Source organism: Halichoeres trimaculatus, unplaced genomic scaffold (assembly GCF_033239565.1).
Source record: "Halichoeres trimaculatus isolate MK-OKI-2021-1 unplaced genomic scaffold, fHalTri1.1 fHalTri1_scaffold_4, whole genome shotgun sequence".
Taxonomy (NCBI): domain Eukaryota; kingdom Metazoa; phylum Chordata; class Actinopteri; order Labriformes; family Labridae; genus Halichoeres; species Halichoeres trimaculatus.
In genome coordinates, this window is record NW_027437182.1 from 6926498 (window position 1) to 6941262 (window position 14765).

At 40.5% G+C, this 14765-nt stretch overlaps 1 protein-coding gene across 3 annotated transcripts in view; it reads right to left on the reverse strand.

Moving 5' to 3' along the window:
• The window catches only part of kank4 (KN motif and ankyrin repeat domains 4), a 130111-nt gene that overhangs the window by 110515 nt on the left and 4831 nt on the right, over positions 1–14765 (reverse strand). The gene's annotated exons all lie outside the window — the stretch shown is intronic.

The window sequence follows — 14765 nt, forward strand, 5'->3', positions numbered from 1 at the left end:
AACACATGAACACAACTCAAGATCGAGTATCTGCATCAGCTCATTATCCTGACGCTTGAGTTCACAGTCGCTGCGGCTCTGCAACTGGAAGATGCTTATTCTGCTGTAGCGGAGGAGCTGTTTGTTTTCTTCCTGTCAATTTGTTTACTGAACACACACCTAAATTAAAATCTCCAGACATCTAAGACACAGAAAATGAGTGACTACATATTCCCATTTTTGTTGTGTATTTGTCGAGATAGTCTTTAGATATTTGATATAAGACATAAAAAGTGGAATCGACTCATGTCTGAGAAGCTGAAACTAGGACATTTTTGGGCATTTGCCTGAAAAATATCTCACATAATGAATTAATAACAAAACATCTGGATTCACTCAACTCTTGTTTCACAAAAATCCCCTGGATGAGTGTTTTGATTCCCCTACATGTCCTCTAACTCAGTTTGTAGGAGGGTCTTAACCTTTGACCAAACTGAAGAAATGCAGAAGAAAAGATTCGACACTCCACAGAGACAAAAAAAGAAACCTGCAGTCTATTTTTGATACCAGCCAAGGTTTTGCAAACCACAGACGTGGTTCGATCTCTCAGAGCATCCACTGATGCGCTGCACCCACAGTGACAATCACAGCCCTCTTAACTCTGACATAGTTGTGGTTTTTTCCACAAACTCTTTTTGTCACTTGCGTTGTCAGCAAGAGCAGTGGGAGGTGATGTAATAGGTCGGTTGAGTGTGTATGAACTGTGTTCAGTTCAACACTCCCTACAGGTTAACACACATGTAACAACAATGTAGAGTGGGGGTCTCAAACTTTGGCTTTTCTTTCCAGGCACCAGAGAGCTCTTCTTCTCAGACAGCTGGGCCACATTTGCTCTGAGGGAGATGGCAGTTTGAAAACCTCAGTACAGCTAAAGATGGACATCACTAAGTCTGGACCTGTTCCTTGATTTGCCTCCTTTCTCGCTTTCTGAAACATATTTTGTAGAATTGATAGCGCTTTCTTTAGCTCTGCAGCTTTCTGTGTCTGTTTGTCTCCCTGGTACTTTGCATACTGCTCCACATAAGAACAATAACTTTCTCTTTGTTTATGACACAGTTAAAGAAATAATCATTCTCCCACTTCTCCTGTGCCTGACATCAACCTTTCTTTTGACCTTCAAAAAAGATGTCTTGGTTTAACCATTTGCACCCTAAGGTCACCCAATTGGGGGCTTTAAGGGTCACTTTACAACAAAAGGCAATAATACAAGCACTTGTTCTCCTTTGTGCCAGTGACATAGATACCAATTAAGACACCTCTGATCAAACTTCACGAGTACTGCCTTCGTTATGACACCAGAATAATTCAAATAGACCAGGGGTCTGCAATCTTTACTTTCATAAGAGCCATTTTGCCTCAGCCCACCTAGATTTAAGTTATTTGGGTGCCACAAAATCTACTTTATCTACACAATTAAGTACAAAAAAAGTGTATAAAATTAATACATAGTAAAAATCTATGGGAATAGTTAACTAAACATGACGTTTTTTTGTGTTAATGAAATTGTAAATGTGATGTCTTACTTTTTTATTCTTCATAAATTGCTTAATACGTAAAAAAAAAAAAAAAAAAAAAACAGTTTGTAAAATAAATTTAATAAATTTGAAAAATTTATGAAAATTTCAAAAAGCTTCAAAAAAATTTAAATGAGACAATTTAAAAAAAAACATTAAAAATTTAATTTTTTTTAAAAATTGCCAAATGTTAAACCTTACGTAAAATGTATTTTTAGAAATTTCCTCAATTTTCAAAAAATAGTATAAATGTCTAAAATTTGCAGAATTTCAAAGTTTTGAAATGTGCAAGATATTCAATTATTGCAAATTCTTCAAAAAACTGAAACTTCAAACAAATTGAAATTTATACAATTTAAAAAATGCAAAAAATCTCTTAAAAAATTTGAATATTTTCTTGCAAGATGGAATGCATACATACTTTAATAAAATGTTAATGCATGCATTTACTGTATTTAGTGTCATTGTCTTAAGTCATTAGTACCCTGTGTAAGAAAAACAAAAATCTCTTTTTCAATGATATTTTTTTAAAGCTACAAGGAGTCACTATGAAGGAGTCAAAAAGCTGCATGAGGCTCCAGAGTTGCAGGTTGCAGTCCCTAGGATTAGACCTTGCCGATGCAAAGATATACTCTTTGCACTTAAGGTACGTCATTTTTCTAGCAGAGACCCAACACTTTGAGGATGTTGGTAGCATGCAAAATGTTTGTTGTTAAATGCTTGGTTCCACGCAGTGGTGATGCTGCATTCAGTGTCAAATCAGAAAATGGATATTTCTTCCTTGGTACCAACAAGGACTCAGGCCAAGAGCATGGTGGTAATGGTGTTGCTGGCCCTGTGAGTTTGAGCCACCTGAAGTAGAAACTAGAGAAGTGACAATTTTGTTAAGATCCAAATTGTGCAGGTTGACACTGACCTCATAGCTGGAATATGAGGACACTTCATTACTGATCAGCAAAGAAAGAAATTCAGCCCGACTAAAAAATTAAGGATGCAATCGCAGTGCATCAGATTCACAAAGCTGTTATTTTAGTACGAGGCAAACCATTCATCTATCCATCCCTGCACTTCATTGTTTTTAGCTTCATTATCACACACAAAGAAATGCAGGAGCAACAGCTGGCAGGATCTTAAAATGTCTGAAAACAATACCTGAGTGTCCATTGTTTGAGAGGTTATCCAGGAGTCTCTTCCTCTGTAGAACAAAAACCCTGTTTTAGACTGTAGTAGCAGTTTTCAGGTTAAAAAAAAAAAAGTTTTTCAAAGTTTTTTTTTGAGCTTTTGTGCAAAATTTCTAGATAAGCTGCAAGCTCAGCTGCTGCTATGTTGTTTCTGGTTGTTTCACTTGTTAGATAATAAGACCCTAAATGTTCCTCCCCATTCATTTTAGAGGGTTCATTTGGAGCTCGCTAATCCTCAAATCTCTTGTTAGATTGAAGACACGTTAACCAGGTAGCTGGAATTGGCAGAAATGTTGAGAAAGTAGCTAAATGATTATTTTCTTACACTCTAAACTAGGGCTTTGCCGGCTGCTAGCCAAGCTGCTAACTTTAGCTCATCTTTGACAGACAGTGCCATATGGAAAATTGTAAAACTAAAGAGTCTTAGAGTTGAAATATGAGACAGATTCAGGCTTATTGTGAGTGAGGAGTCAGAAGGAATAATAAAATAAGAGAAGAAGAAGAAAGAGGAGAAGAAGATGAAAAACAAAACTCCCAAGACCTCTACAAGAACAACATCCCACTGCTTCACAATTCATGTTTTCATACAGCGTGAGCATCTTAAATATTCAAATATGCACTCAAACAGCCTGAGGCAACTCTGGTTCAACACACAGCCTCCCTCACACACAAACACACACTCTCACACACACACACTGGACATGTCTTGAATTTTAACAGGGAGTGGTCACTTCCAATAACACCAAGACAGGAAGATCCTGCCTCCTGCAGCCAGCCAATAACAGCACAGCGTTTAACCGTGTAGGAAGTCACATGTTCTCCTCTCGCTCCCTGCTCTCCGCTCCTCTCACGGCAGGCTCTGTTTTTTCCTGCCTGTCAATGCCAGGAACAGGTTAAGGAGCGGTGGTGGGGTTACAACTTGGGGAAACAATGTAGGGATGGACCTCGCTATTGTTCCTCTGAGGTGCTCCTTGAGATGTCCGGTTTGTATTTCTGGCTGATCTGCTGTGCAGGACTGGATCTAAAGTCTACCTGAAAACCAGTCTGTGTAAATCCTAGTCACTGAAAACCGCTCCCATCTGTTGAATTTTAAGCATTTGCTCAAAAAGCCTCTGCTCTTGATGGCAAAACTGTGCTCTAAAGTTGCCTGAACACTCACTGTATGAATGAAAAATGTGTAACAGAGCTCAGGAATAACTTAACAAGAGTTAAAAAAGTAAGAATCCAAAAGTTTTGGAAGAAAGTGAAAGCCAGCCTGGTGACTCCCACCCGATCAGAGACACAAACAGAAAAGAACAGAGTGTATAGTTCTTCTAATCTCCATCGCTCTCCTCGGCAATGAACTCCAGCCCACCTCAGTGACCTCTGTTCAGCTAAAACTCGCCCACTCATGCATACATCATGGAAACTCTGGGAACACAAACATACCATTCTTCAGCTCAATAATTGTGCAAAACGATGGTTTAATATTATCCCCTGCCTTTAATAGACCACAGTGTACATTTCAGGGACTTTACAGGATGGGAAAGGCAGCAACTAGGAAAAAAGTCACTCTGATCAACCTACAGATCACAAATGGCTTCATAAAGACAAGAGGATAAGTCTTTATCCTCCATCAAGGTGGAAATTTTTCTGAGAGCTACAAAACACATTCACACAGAAAATATGACAAACTGGTAGAACAGCAAAATTACAAATTAAAAACTGTTGTCATGGCAGGGATTAGATCTCATGATTCATTCTGTAGGGCTGAGGAAGTTTATTGCATGTGAATTTAAGGGATGGATACAAGTAATCGAGTACTTGTCTTTGCCTAACTGAAGATACGAGGTAGGAGAATTATTAACGGGATACAAACTTGCTACTTCTGCGTCCACGGCTTCAGCATACTGAGCAAGATTCCAGCAAAAACAACTGTTTCACGGCAGCTACGGCAACCCTCTAGGAACATATTATTACACTGAAAGCAGGTGCATTACACATGCAGAACCATCTGCTAACCTGCGACATGTCAGTCAAGAAAAGTGATGTCTGGAAGTTTTTTGACAAAAACGATAAAGTTAATATGCAGTGCAAGACATGCATTAAACATGCATGCCTTAGAATAATTAGTTTGATGCTTAACCACATGTGCTCGAGAGTGGAAAAGATGTACCTTAAGATGTTGATTACATTCCGGAGGTCCGGGACCAACAAACACTGTTTTTGTTAAAGGTTGAAATTAATGCTGTCGGGCGATAAAAAAAAAATCTAATTAATTACAGGACTAGTAATTAATTAATTAATCTAACTAGTCACATTTTAATCTCATATCTGCTAAAGGTCCCAAAACAAAGAATTTGTAGTGGATAACTTATCAAATAAATACACGAAGAAGAGAAGATTTGTAAATCCACATTTTTCTTTTCTAGGGCCAATATGAAAATGTCTGTGTTCCCTGCTATTGACATCTATAGATGTCAATTTCATAACCTTTTACTACGTCTATAGAAGTTAATTATGTTTTCAGCAGGGGGAGGCGGGGTCTGGTGGAGCTTGTAAATCACATTCCTGCTCGTAAACTACTGTGGGTGAGAGCAGTGCGCTTTTTGGATGAGAGCTCAGCATGGATATGAGGAGATGTGAGATGACAGAGACAAAGCGAGACGCTGCAAGTCAGAAAAGTTCAGGCAGCTCACGCTCCAACTGGGGATGTGTTGCAGTAGTTCAGAGAGAAAGATCGGTGCAATTGTGAGGAAAGATGACGGAGATCATGGAGAGGATCAAAGGATGGAGTATCCGAAGTGAACGCGATCAAAAACAGGAAGAGAGACATAAAAGAAGAGTCCACTCCTCTTAGGTATTTTTGGTGTTTACATAGTCAGAGAAAACAATACGATTTGGGTCTTGAAAGATCGTTGGAGATGCTCTGAAAGAGCTGTGCCAATAAATAAAAAAGGTTTTAACAGTTTTGACAAGTTGGTCATAAAATGAAACTGGCTCAGTTCTGTTCCAGCACAAATAGCTCATTCTTCCATTGCGGCAACATTGATTAAGAAGAGTCTGGAAGCAAATCAACCTAATACTCTGTATAAAACATGGGCGTAGTTTTAATGATGTCAACCATTGGTTTCTTTAGACGTTTTGAAGCTCAACAGCTGAGGTCACCATGTTGGTAATGAAGACTCCACCTTAATGTCGGCCTAAAAACATGCAAGGAGATGGAGCGGAGAACCACATCATGGTGTAAGAACTACAACACACTAAACTGTGTAACTCTCAGCATTCTGTCATCATAATATCCTTCTACCATGGGATCTCCTGGGTATTCTTTGCAACCACAGTTTTTTGCTCTTCTGTCTCGCTGCAAAGTAAACCAAAGTCAGGTTTTATAACACTCAACCTTAAACTAAAACTCAAACTGCTTTCAGCATGAAATACACTGATTTTTTTTCGCTTTCTCACTCTCCAACAGCACACAGTTAAAGTTTTACATAACTCACTTAATTATGTTAAAACTTACAGATATACATAATTAAGGACAAAGCTACTTTGAGCGACAGGTTGGTACCGCTGGCGGTCTGTCAGGCATCATCTCTGCTAATTAAAGTTACTGAAAGCAACTGATGCCTTTGAGAGATTTTTTTGGCTTAGCTCATTTACTTGGTAATTAGCCAACTAAAGCATTAGCCTTAAAGGGGACTTTTAAAAACACTTTTCAGTATTTTTGCACATATAATCAAGTATCTGAGAATCCACAGGCCCACACAATGTGAAGTAAGCCAAAGATGATGACTGGAGGGACAAGAAGTCTTATTCTAAGTTGTTAATTTGTTCATTTTAACAACGCTGAACCTGATGACTCAGATTGGTTTAAAGAGCACAAACTGATGATATAAATGAGTTTAGAGGCAGTAGAGATTCTGCTCTCCGCTCAGATCTAAACCAGCTGACATTCGTTAAAAAACAAAATGTGCTTTCATGGCACAGAAAGAAATCTGCCTACCTTGGCAGTGTCTTCAGTTCCCGCTGGCTTCCTTCCAGCAGTGGGCTGGAACAGCATCAGCCACAACAAACTCATAAATTGTCAGAGGCTAAAGTGCTGATGTCTACTGACTATTCATTCTCTTTGAGGTAAATAAAGCCTCTTCCTTTCTGCCTCATGATTTTTTCTTTATCTGATGGCCTGACTCTCTGACGTCCATGTTTTACGGCCACATATTAATGCATATTAATGCTAGCTTCTCAGAAGTGTGAAATAACAAACCGTGCTCTGTGACTGTTTCTGACATGGCAGGAGCTCAGTCTGTTGGGGGCTTGGCTTAGGAACTGAAAGGTGGCAGCTTCACAACCAAGCAGAGACTACGCTGCTCAGGGCACCCGTCCATGTGCAGCCTCCTCACTCTTACACACCACTATTGATGCATGTCCAGAGGGTCCTGTCGTGTGTGTGTGTGTAGTATCTTAAGTAACAGAGATAAATAATGAATGTCCTCCTGGGAATGGTAAAGAGTTTTCATGTTTTTATGTTTGAGAATGTTGTCCCTTGGAGCACAGATGGCCTGGTGGTTTAGGTCACGCTCTATGAGGTTAGCCTTCGCGCAGGTGGCCCAGGTTCAAATCCAGCCTGACAACTTTTGGCCTGCCCCTGGATCTTAGCATCAGTGTTGACCTTTAAAATTTCCAAAACAAGGCTAGTTTGTTGAACATTTAATCAATGCAGATGTGCTAAAAAACTGCAGTTCCTTAAGTGTCCACTTGGGACTGGCTGCCAAAGTCAAGGAATCCCCATTAATACCAATGCTAAAAAGCCCGTTTAGAACTGCAAAATTAAACATGCCTGCAAGGTTTCAACACAGTTTTGTTCTGAATGAGGTTCATCAGTACTATTTTTCATTTAAAAGACATTAGGAATAAGAATATTGTTTAGATTTGCATGAATAGGGGTGCAATTAACCTGACCAACAGGCTGGTGGGATGTACTTTTTGCTAGTATGCTTACGACCCACTTAAGCTCTACCCCTTTATCTGTTTCGTGTTTACCAAAAGTTAGCATAGCATGCTGGGTCAGTATTCAAATATGAAAACCAACATAGATTAGCTTTAAAATCTCTCTTTAGAAACCTGTGGGTGACTCATCATTGAAATCATTAAAGAAACAGTCAAGAGAGGCATGTGTGTGCAAAGTCTCCAACCAACAGACTTAGCTTGTAATGACATGGGTGACCTTCAAGGGGCAACATCCGGTTAGTAAAAATGAGGCCTATGCAGAAGTGCTAAAAGTCACTATTCATCGAGGATCCGCTTGAGGCTGGCTGCAGAAAGACCTGAAGTCACTTAGACACCCAGTCCACAAAAACATGTTTACAGCCTGGTTCAGAAAACAGCTTTGGTCGAATATGCTGATTTCACTATCGGCACATACTTTACAGTGAGTTAATTTTTTTCTAACTGTGCGGTTTATAAGTTATTAAGATCTTTTGATTGTCCAGTCAGAAACAAGGTTCGGGTTACATGACTGATGGGCGTCCTGTAGCTGTTAGAAAGGAAACTCATAGCCAGCGTCATATTAAATGTAGCTGCATCCACGGATTGGCTTCATTTCATGGTTTCAGGAACAGACCGGTGATGTCGTGGAGGCTACATCCATGTTTTATACAGTCTGTGGTGACCATGAACCAGCTAAACCTGCAGATTAGAGTGACATCTAAAATTTTACAAACAACTTGTTAAATAACTTAAGTTACTCTTTAAATAATTCAGGACTCTTCTAAGTATGCCTTCAGAGCTTTTTACCTGTTAAAACCTTTGGGACTGGTTAATGGCGACATTATTCTGCCAAAATTTCAGAGCAAATATGTGCAGCTGCAAACGCGCTTAAGTCTAGCATCTGTGCAAGCAGATTACTTTCGGTTTCACAATGCTCGTGCAAAGACGCTCTTTTGTCCCCAAAGCTTTCTCTTTTCCTCTCCACGATCTGTAGGCTAATATTAAAATCATTTCTCTTATAGTTTTTTAGCAAATATAAAGGTAGGTTCACAAGAGGAAGCTAGTAAAATCAAACAACTTCTGTGAGGCTTTTCAACAGCCATTGGCATTCTTCTTGAACCAAGGAGGCGAATTTAACATTTCACTGCCCCTTCTTGTTTACTTTCTCCAGCCAACAGATCATAGCCAGTGGTATGAGATAAGGACCACAGCCAATCACATTGCAGAACACCATGGGGGACTCACCCCCTGACAGCCAAAAAGAAAGTTTGCTCACGAGGAAGCAGGAGAAAGCTTAATGGGCAGAAGAGCCTCTGCGAGCAAGCATTGTGAAAGCTTGCAAAAGTAATCTGTTCGCGCAACTCCTCAGCTTTTCTAAGGACACACTTTATAGATGTGCTTTCATTGGAGATTTTAGCTGAGTGTTTTAATTGTCAAAATGCTTCTTTCTATTTCCAATCCTTTTTTTTTTACTTTATCATGGGCAGGATCTTAAATCCTTTACCTTTTGTTGTTTCAATCTTTTCTGTACAGACGTTTCCTTTCCTTTATTTGGTGGTGGTTCTAGCCTTCTGTATTTTCTCACAATTCTTTTTTTACCTCTCTTTTACTTCTTCTGTTTTATTTGTTTTTACTGTTTGTTTTTATTATGCTCTACACTTTGCAACATTATTTTTGAAAAGTGCTATGTAAATAAAGTTTATTTCTATTATTTTTTATCAATATTTTTATTAAAGTTTTAGATACATATCAAACTTTGTATCAAATGTACAAACATTTTCATTTGCATTTATGTCACCTCAAACAAGTGCTCATTCACACATACACACACACACACACACATACACACAAAAATAAAAAATAAAAATAATAAAAATAATTATAATAATAAAATTAATAATAATAATAAATAAATGAATAAATAAATAATGAAAATACACAAAAATAAAATAATAATAATAACAATAATAATAATAATAAATAATTATAATAATAGAATTAAAGTTTATTTCTATTATTAATATTATATATTCGAATCTCATATATGCTTGCTCTTAAATTTTGGCAGAATAATACCTCCATACTGCTTGCCCACAAAATTCTGCAAAAGTTCATACATGTCCCTCACAGTGAGAAGTAAATCCTGCGGGGAAGGAAAGTCTCAGGGGGCAAGACGTGACATAATCAGGACACTGCTGTGGTCACAGTGTTGTGTTTACAAGACGTCAGAGGAGACGGACAAAGTGAAGTCTGACACTATGATGACACATTAACAGCAGAGACGTTTGAGTGGACATGCTGAGTGACAAGCAGAACACAGAACAAAGCAGCTGCATTAAACGCACAATGATGCTTTGGTCGCCCATGATACAAACCTTGTTACGCCTACTCACTGGTCACAAGAGGTGAATAGTTCCTGCTGCTTATTCTGACATCTTGTTGGGGTTTGCAGGAAAACTCCAGGTTAAGTCAGTCACGTTTCAGGATGTTATTTGTTAGCTTTAGAAAAAGCCACACTTAGAGGGTTACGATACACTAAAATATTCTCTGTACCCTGCAGAGCCTCTACCTTTCACCCTAACAAAGATGAATCACCATTTCTTCATGTACCAGTTTGTTTTCATACCTGTTTCTGTGCTTCTCCTTCAATGTGTTTACTTCTGTCGCCTCTGTTCACCACCGAGAGAAAGTCTACCGCCCTAAGACTAAACCATCTCAGAAATCCCAAAGCCACTTTCTGTGAACTTCTGCAGAGTCCCACATTTTCTTTTCCTGAGTGTTGCCATCTGTGAGGAGCTGTGGTAAGCAGGACAGATGTGCTGTGGGCGCAAACTGTACACAAACCCAGGGCTCGGTGTGAACTCACCCTTCTGCTGACACTGATAGGAGAAATACACCGCTAGCTTCAGGATATCAACACGATGAGCGGGAACGAGCTGTGAACGCATGGCACAGCTGAGGAATAGTGTGTCAACGGAGAATGAGATTAGTAGTGCTATCCCTGGGCGTTCGCTCAGCTGGTGTGTGTGTGAGTGTGTGTGGGGCATGATGACTCCGGGCTCTCATGTATCTGTGTGTTCACAGCAAGGGGTTTTTGGCTTCTTTGACTGACACAGACAGAGAGTTTAGGGAGTCCTCCTCCCGCCTACAGCACAGCTAAGGCGCCCTAAAGCTCCTTAGTCTGGGCTTTGCCACTTGTATGATGAAAGAACATCTTTTTTCTCTTAACTTAAAACACAGCAGAGACGAAACAATAAAAAAATCAAGAAGTGTGTCATCCTGCATGGCTCAATCTCAAGCACACATGCATGGAAGTGTCGCTGAAATCTAACACATCAAACGTTCTTTCTTTTCCCACTTTGTTTTGACTTTGTAGTGGATTATTTGGCTCTGTAGAAACTGAACACCTTTATCCCTTTAAAAAATCAACCTAACACACACATTAGTGCGCAAACACACCCCGGCTGTGTGGGCCAACAAAGGCATTTACAGGTTCAGAGGAGCCTGAGGAGGAGTCAGTGGACGTGAGAGTCTGGAGAATATGAAACACATGGGAGCACCGGGCACTCGGCCAGTCGAGACGGAGCGCAGACTGGCAACGACTGGCACTGGCCAACTTCACACACACACGCACGCACACGCACAAACAGCATGCACATGACTGGCCATCTCAGCTGACACTTGGTGAGCAAACAACCTGCAGCACACTGCCCCGGACCTGCCAGACACACACTCATCAGCAGGGATCGTGTCGTGAGCCATGTGGTTCATGCTGCGTTGTGTATCAGCTCACAGCTATCTTTAGAATAACAAATTTTACCAACGTGACCATCACTCAAAGTCAGGAAGAGCAGGGAGTGTGTAGTTAGTGTGTGTGTGTGAGTGTGTGTACTGAGGAGAGGAGAGCATGGTGTGTTTTGTTGACCAGAAAGAAGCACGAGTTCTGCATGAGAGCAGCCATCCAAAGATGCTCAGTGGAGTGGCTGCAGATTCTGGGTGAGCCAACCCGTGTGTGTGTGTGTGTGTGTGTGTGTGTGTGTGTGTGTATGTGTGTGTGTGTGTGTGTGTGTGTGTGTGTGTGTGTGTGTGTGTGTGTGTGTGTGTGTGTGTGTGTGTGTGTGTGTGTGTGTGTGTGTGTGCCTGCCTCTGTGCTCCAACACACTTTCCATCAGATTAAGCTGCTAAGCTTTTCTTGCACGGTTCGACCCAAGACTTGGTCCCTAATGGTCCGGTTCTTACTGCAGAACAAACTACAGATCTTTATTATTAAGGATATTTTAGCTCCACAATCCTGCCTGATAGTTCAGAGTAACTAGAACTGAGACAGACGAAAATTGAGAGGTATGTTAACACCAGGTGGAATTTTCCCCAGGAACTTTTAGTTTCTGGTATAACATTCCCAAGAACTATATGGTTCCTGTGGCCTGCTGTTTGGCTGCATCTACACCATGGCCATAGACCTGCATAGATTATGAAGAACAAAATAAAGGTACTTGCTACACATTGCCAGACCAGCAGAGGGCAACAATGTTGTAAGACAACAATGAAGCCATTCAGCAAAAATGACACCACAGGATGTGAAGACAGGCCCGCATCTTTAGCCCCGTTTCCATCAAGCAGTTCTGTTCAGTTTGTCTCAGCTCGGCACGCATTTTACAGTGTTTCTACTGACTAACCCTAGTACAGATCGCTAAATAACCAAGACAAGCCGTCCCACTTTTTGGGCCCCTTCTGTTGGGGTGCCAGACTAAATTGATCTGATCCCAAAAGGTGGAACTACAACACTGCAGTCGTTGATCGGTGGAAAGAATCGTCCCTTACACAAAACTTTTTTGCACTTCGTAACAAAGAGCCACATGCCAATCACACAGAAGACAAATTGCTGGATGTCTCCAATAGTTACGCTGTGTTTACTGTATCACGTTTTACTTCTTTGTTGGATTTATTAACGGGGTGCACTGTGTTGCGCTGGTATGGCGTCACGCTATTATGATACTGACGCAGCTATTGGCATCCAGCTTACATGGTGCCTACCACAAGGGGGCACAGTTAGCTGTGGAAACGCAAATAAGATCAGGTTTAACCGAGCCAACCTGAACCAAACAGTACTGATTTAAACCAGACTGCTTGGTGGAAACAGGGCTTTTCTGTGCAGCACTGCAGCTAACCTGTTAGCATGGCTTATAGCTTCATAGCTTCATTATCATCTGAGGGGACACACAAGTGAGTGTGGCTAGGGATGGGTACCGTTCACATTTGAAACCATACGGTACTGATGCCCGGTACTTGGCAATCGGTACCGATACTCAACGGTACCAGTTTTCAGTACTTTTTTGTGTTTATGTGGTAAAAAATTTCGTTTTTATTAATTATAAAGTATAAAAGTTTTTCAATTTCTTTTTTAATCTATTTATTCTCCAATATATAACCTTGCTATTCTGTGTTCATGTCTAGCATGGAAAACTGCCTACTTTTCCTCTTCCTCACAGTCACAAGGATGCATTTAGGTAACTGAACATGGTACCATTTAAATTAAGTGAATCAATACTTGGTACTACAGACGGAATTTGGTTGGTACCTATAAAAGTACCTAATTTGGTACCCATCCCTACGTGTAGCAAAGCCGTCACCACTCCAATCTGTGTGATCTTAATGTGGTCGGAGGAAGGGAGAAATACCCCCCTCTCAGACAAGGCAGTTATAAGGATCAATTTATTACAGCAGAAAAAAATTAAGAGCCTAGAGCCTGTCCTGTTAGTTGAAAAGTACACCTACTGATGGTATCCCAAGTGAAATCCTATTTTCATGCAGTGTATGAGACATCAAAGGGTGTGACAAAGCAACAATGTGACAGTTCAAGAGAAAGGTCTGCAGCTTCAGACAGTGTGTGGGATGGTGTTGGGAGAATACCACAATCACCAGAGTCTTCACAGTTCTTCTTGAACCAAAAAAGAATGGGTGTACCAAATTTCCAGGCATTGCTTCTCATAGTTTTAAAGATATTTCCAGAAAAAAGTTGATACAATGTGAATTTTCTCCTCTGAGATGAACCCAACACTTAACACTTGTTAAAAGACTCCATGATCTTCTCTCTGTTTGAAAAAATGATGACTCCAGAGGATTACATAACTCCCTCAGATAACACAAGATTAGCCTCAAAATGCATGCATGGTTAGCCAAGAAGCTAACATTTCCTGAAAAGTTGACATTTCACGGCTTCACTCTTTAACCAGACAGAGTCTTTTTGCGAATCACTCGTCGTGGCACCGATACAGTGAAAGCTACCAGCGTGTGAGCTGGTGTGACTCACCTCTCATCACCTCAGAGGAAATCTCACTGACACACGCATTAACACACACACACACACACACTCACACTCACACACACAGGGACAGCTATAATGTGGGTCAGTCAAACCTCGGAGGACAGTATGAGTGTGTGTCGTGTGTGTGAACAACAACATGCCCTTTGACCTGAGCATGGATGGTGAGTTAAAATGCAAATGCAGAATAAATACACACACGCACACAAACAAAAACACCCAGTGTGACACGGTGTAAACATGCCCCCTCCTCTAACTAGAACACTTTGCTTCTAATGTTGTGTAGCTGCGGTTAGCCAGCCAACCATGGCCAATGCTCTGTGGCAGGCAGAGCAGAGCAGTGACCAAGTCTTAACTGAGAATACATAAGAGCGGGGACACAGAGGGTTTGCATTAGAGAGAAGGAGAAGGAGAAGTAGGGAGAGTGCATGCAGATCGCTGAGAAGCAGCCATGCAAAAAGTTGCAAATATGATCAACCTAAACAACCGTTGCATGCTATTTCATCTCTGCTCCATCCACTGTCCAGTATTCTCTGTCATACGTGTTGTATTACATCTGTCAGCTAAAACATGTCTGATAACGAAACACTTTTAAAAAGGCTGACTCATTTCAAAAGGGACATGAACAACACAACGCTGCGAGAAAAACAGAGATTCTCTTTGTCAGTATGTTTGTACACGTGTGCACAAATATGAAAGTGCATGCCTCGCTTTTGGCATCTGATTACAAAACAGATGCAG